The sequence below is a fragment of the Cherax quadricarinatus genome, chromosome 70 (genome assembly GCF_038502225.1).
Source record: "Cherax quadricarinatus isolate ZL_2023a chromosome 70, ASM3850222v1, whole genome shotgun sequence".
Lineage (NCBI taxonomy): Eukaryota > Metazoa > Arthropoda > Malacostraca > Decapoda > Parastacidae > Cherax > Cherax quadricarinatus.
The window spans coordinates 23,834,089-23,840,090 of record NC_091361.1 but is presented as its reverse complement, the minus strand read 5'-3'; positions in this window follow the sequence as shown (position 1 = coordinate 23,840,090).

The window sequence follows — 6,002 nt, the reverse complement described above, 5'->3', positions numbered from 1 at the left end:
CTTGACGTGAATTTCCAGGTATACTTGCCGTGAATTTCCAGGTGCACTTGACGTGAATTTCCAAGTGTACTTGACGTGAATTTCCAGGTAAACTTGACGTGAATTTCCAGGTTTATTTGACGTGAATTTCCAGGTGTACTTGACGTGAATTTCCAGGTGTACTTGATGTGAATTTCCAGGTGTACTTGACGTGAATTTCCAGGTGTACTTGACGTGAATTTCCAGGTGTACTTGACGTGAATTTCCAGGTGTACTTGACGTGAATTTCCAGGTGTACTTGACGTGAATTTCCAGGTGTACTTGACGTGAATTTCCAGGTGTATTTGACGTGAATTTCCAGGAGTACTTGACGTGAATTTCCAGGTGTATTTGACGTGAATTTCCAGGTGTACTTGACATGAATCTCTAGGTGTACTTGACGTGAATTTCCAGGTGTACGTGACGTGAATTTCCAGGTGTACTTGACGTGAATTTCCAGGTGTATTTGACGCAAATTTCCAGGAGTACTTGACGTGAATTTCCAGGTGTATTTGACGTGAATTTCCAGGTGTACTTGACGTGAATATCCAGGTGTATTTGACGAGAATTTACAGGTGTACTTGACGTGAATTTCCAGGTGTACTTGACGTGAATTTCCAGGTGTACTTGACGTGAATTTACAGGTGTACTTGACGTGAATTTCCAGGTGTGCTAGACGTGAATTTCCAGGTGTACTTGACGTGAATTTCCAGGTGTACTTGACGTGAATTTCCAGGTGTACTTGACATGAATTTCCAGGTGTACTTGACGTGAATTTCCAGGTGTACTTGACGTGAATTTCCAGGTGTACTTGACGTGAATTTTCAGGTGTACTTGACGTAAATTTCCAGGTGTACTTGACGTGAATTTCCAGGTGTACTTGACGTGAATTTCCAGGTATACTTGACGTGAATTTCCAGGCGTATTTGACGTGAATTTCCAGGTGTACTTGACGTGAATTTCCAGGTATACTTGACGTGAATTTCCAGGTGTACTTGACGTGAATTTCTAGGTGTACTTGACATGAATTTCCAGGTGTACTTGACGTGAATTTCCAGGAGAGCTTGACGTGAATTTCCAAGTGTATTTGTCCTGAATTTCCAGGTGTATTTGACGTGAATTTCCAGATGTATTTGACCTGAATTTCCAGGTGTACTTGACGTGAATTTCAAGGTGTACTTGACGTGAATTTCCAGGTGTATTTGACGTGAATTTCCAGGTGTACTTGACGTGAATTTCCAGGTGTACTTGACGTGAATTTCCAGGTGTACTTGACGTGAATTTCCAGGTGTACTTGACGTGAATTTCCAAGTGTACTTGACGAGAATTTCCAGGTGTGCTTGACGTGAATTTCCAAGTGTATTTGACCTGAATTTCCAGGTGTATTTGACGTGAATTTCCAGATGTATTTGACGTGAATTTCCAGGTGTATTTGACGAGAATTTCCAGGTGTACTTGACGTGAATTTCCAGGTGTACTTGACGTGAATTTCCAGGTGTACTTGACGTGAATTTCTTGGTGTACTTGACGTGAATTTCCAGGTGTACTTGACGTGAATTTCCAGGTGTACTTGACGTGAATTTCTAGGTGTACTTGACATGAATTTCCAGGTGTATTTGACGTGAATTTCCAGGTGTATTTTACGTGAATTTCCAGGTGTACTTGACGTGAATTTCCAGGTGTACTTTACGTGAATTTCCAGGTGTACTTGACGTGAATTTCCAGGTGTACTTGACGTAAATTTCCAGGTGTACTTGACGTGAATTTCCAGGTGTACTTGACGTGAATTTCCAGGTGCACTTGACTTGAATTTCCAGGTGTACTTGACGTGAATTTCCAGGTATACTTGACGTGAATTTCCAGGTGTACTTGACGTGAATTTCTAGGTGTACTTCACATGAATTTCCAGGTGTACTTGACGTGAATTTCCAGGTGAGCTTGACGTGAATTTCCAAGTGTATTTGTCCTGAATTTCCAGGTGTATTTGACGTGAATTTCCAGATGTATTTGACCTGAATTTCCAGGTGTATTTGACATGAATTTCCAGGTGTACTTGACGTGAATTTCCAGGTGTATTTGACGTGAATTTCCAGGTGTACTTGACGTGAATTTCCAGGTGTACTTGACGTGAATTTCCAGATGTGTACTTGACGTGAATTTCCAGGTGTACTTGACGAGAATTTCCAGGTGTGCTTGACGTGAGTTTCCAAGTGTGTACTTAACGTGAATTTCCAGGTGTACTTGACGTGAATTTCCAGGTGTACTTGACGTGAATTTCCAGGTGTACTTGACGTGAATTTCCAGGTGTACTTGACGTGAATTTCCAGGTGTACTTGACGTGAATTTCCAGGTGTACTTGACGTGAATTTCCAGGTGTACTTGACGTGAATTTCCAGGTGTACTTGACGTGAATTTCCAGGTGTACTTGACGTGAATTTCCAGGTGTACTTGACGAGAATTTCCAGGTGTACTTGACGTGAATTTCCAGGTGTACTTGACGTGAATTTCCAGGTGTACTTGACGTAAATTTCCAGGTGTACTTGACGTGAATTTCCAGGTGTACTTGACGTGAATTTCCAGGTGTACTTGACGTGAATTTCCAGGTGTACTTGACGTGAATTTCCAGGTGTACTTGACGTGAATTTCCAGGTGTACTTGACGTGAATTTCCAGGTGTACTTGACGTGAATTTCCAGGTGTACTTGACGTGAATTTCCCGGTGTACTTGACGTGAATTTCCAGGTGTACCTGACGTCAATTTTTTCTTATAATAATATGTAAGTCACAGTTTTTGATCGTTGTTGTTGTTGTTAATTCTGTCTTCGTTCGTTTATTGTTTATTCTTACCATTATTAACTTTGCTGTTATCTTAACTTTATCTTTTAATATCATTCAACTTCCTTTTATTGTGCCTCTAAATGTGACAATTTATTTTTGTTTATGTATGATTTATTCTACTTAAACTCACACATTTTGATATATGTATATATATATATATATATATATATATATATATATATATATATATATATATATATATATATATATATATATATATATATATATATATACACATAAAGTTTCTATGGTCTGGGAAGCGATCAAGTTTGATGCTAGGAGACTGAAGATAGCTCCAAATCCTCGGAACAAGAGCTAATTTCCTTGGGTTGAATATTTCTTCCTGGCACATGTAGTCAGGCTTGAGGAGGTGGCCTCACTCTACCCGGCACGTGTAGTCAGGCTTGAGGAGGTGGCCTCAGTCTACCTGGCACGTGTAGACAGGCTTGAGGAGGTGGCCTCACTCTACCTGGCACGTGTAGTCAGGCTTGAGGAGGTGGCCTCACTCTACCTGGCACGTGTAGACAGGCTTGAGGAGGTGGCCTCACTCTACCTGGCACGTGTAGTCAGGCTTGAGGAGGTGGCCTCAGTCTTCCTGACACGTGTAGTCAGGCTTGAGGAGGTGGCCTCACTCTACCTGGCACGTGTAGTCAGGCTTGAGGAGGTGGCCTCACTCTACCTGGCACGTGTAGTCAGGCTTGAGGAGGTGGCCTCACTCTACCTGGCACGTGTAGTCAGGCTTGAGGAGGTGGCCGCAGTCTTCCTGGCACGTGTAGTCAGGCTTGAGGAGGTGGCCTCACTCTACCTGGCACGTGTAGTCAGGCTTGAGGAGGTGGCCTCACTCTACCTGGCACGTGTAGTCAGGCTTGAGGAGGTGGCCTCACTCTACCTGGCACGTGTAGTCAGGCTTGAGGAGGTGGCCGCAGTCTTCCTGGCACGTGTAGTCAGGCTTGAGGAGGTGGCCTCAGTCTACCTGACACGTGTAGTCAGGCTTGAGGAGGTGGCCTCAGTCTTCCTGACACGTGTAGTCAGGCTTGAGGAGGTGGCCTCACTCTACCTGGCACGTGTAGTCAGGCTTGAGGAAGTGGCCTCAGTCTACCTGGCACGTGTAGTCAGGCTTGAGGAGGTGGCCTCAGTCTTCCTGGCGCGTGTAGTCAGGCTTTAGGAGGTGGTCTCACTCTACCTGACACGTGTATTCAGGCTTGAGGAGGTGGCCTCAGTCTTCCTGACACGTATAGTCAGGCTTGAGGAGGTTGCCTCACTCTACCTGGCACGTGTAGTCAGGCTTGAGGAGGTGGCCTCACTCTACCTGACACGTGTATTCAGGCTTGAGGAGGTGGCCTCAGTCTTCCTGACACGTGTAGTCAGGCTTGAGGAGGTGGCCTCAGTCTACCTGACACGTGTAGTCAGGCTTGAGGATGTGGCCTCAGTCTTCCTGACACGTGTAGTCAGGCTTGATGAGGTGGCCTCAGTCTTCCTGACACGTGTAGTCAGGCTTGAGGAGGTGGCCTCACATCTGTCTGGCACGTGTAGCCAGGCTTGACGAGGTGGCCTCAGTCTTCCTGGCACGTGTAGTCAGGCTTGAGTAGGTGGCCTCAGTCTTCCTGACACGTGTAGTCAGGCTTGAGGAGGTGGCCTCACATCTGCCTGGCACGTGTAGTCAGGCTTGACGAGGTGGCCTCAGTCTTCCTGGCACGTGTAGTCAGGCTTGAGGAGGTGGGCTCACATCTACCTGGCACTTGTAGTCAGGCTTGAGGAGGTGGCCTCAATGTACCTGGCACGTGTAGTCAGGCTTGAGGAGGTGGCCTCACATCTGCCTGGCACGTGTAGTCAGGCTTGAGGAGGTGGCCTCACTTTACCTGGCACGTGTAGTCAGGCTTGAGGAGGTGGCCTCAGTCTTCCTGGCACGTGTAGTCAGGCTTGAGGAGGTGGCCTCACTCTACCTGGCACGTGTAGTCAGGCTTGAGGAGGTGTCCTCACATCTGCCTGGCACATGTAGTCAGGCTTGAGGAGGTGGCCTCAGTCTTCCTGGCACGTGTAGTCAGGCTTGAGGAGGTGACCTCACATCTGCCTGGCACGTGTAGTCAGGCTTGAGGAGGTGGCCTCACTTTACCTGGCACGTGTAGTCAGGCTTGAGGAGGTGGCCTCAGTCTTCCTGGCACGTGTAGTCAGGCTTGAGGAGGTGGCCTCACTCTACCTGGCACGTGTAGTCAGGCTTGAGGAGGTGTCCTCACATCTGCCTGGCACATGTAGTCAGGCTTGAGGAGGTGGCCTCAGTCTTCCTGGCACGTGTAGTCAGGCTTGAGGAGGTGGCCTCACATCTGCCTGGCACGTGTAGTCAGGCTTGAGGAGGTGGCCTCACTTTACCTGGCACGTGTAGTCAGGCTTGAGGAGGTGGCCTCACATCTGCCTGGCACATGTAGTCAGGCTTGAGGAGGTGGCCTCAGTCTTCCTGGCACGTGTAGTCAGGCTTGAGGAGGTGGCCTCAGTCTTCCTGGCACGTGTAGTCAGGCTTGAGGAGGTGGCCTCACTCTACCTGGCACGTGTAGTCAGGCTTGAGGAGGTGGCCTCAGTCTTCCTGGCACGTGTAGTCAGGCTTGAGGAGGTGGCCTCACATCTGCCTGGCACGTGTAGTCAGGCTTGAGGAGGTGGCCTCACTCTACCTGGCACGTGTAGTCAGGCTTGAGGAGGTGGCCTCAGTCTTCCTGACACGTGTAGTCAGGCTTGAGGAGGTGGCCTCACTCTACCTGGCACGTGTAGTCAGGCTTGAGGAGGTGGCCTCACTCTACCTGGCACGTGTAGTCAGGCTTGAGGAGGTGGCCTCACATCTGCCTGGCCATCATGCATTATTCATATATACAAAGCGCTCTTAGCTTTAATTGTGGCTATAAATTACAGTTTGAGTGGTAAAATGGCGCAATAATTCATCTTATATCTCAAGTAAATATTTATTCTCTGACACCAACACCTTTACGACTGGACGCCGGACAGAATCCAAAGTGCATTTTAAGAGAGGTGACATGGGAATGTAGTTTCCAGCCGCTAGAGACAGTTAAAGTGCGATTGAGTGAGCTTTTATTTACATTGTGATGCAGCGTCCACTCGCGCTGATTATGCGAAATTTGCGAGACTGAGAATGCTAAGTTT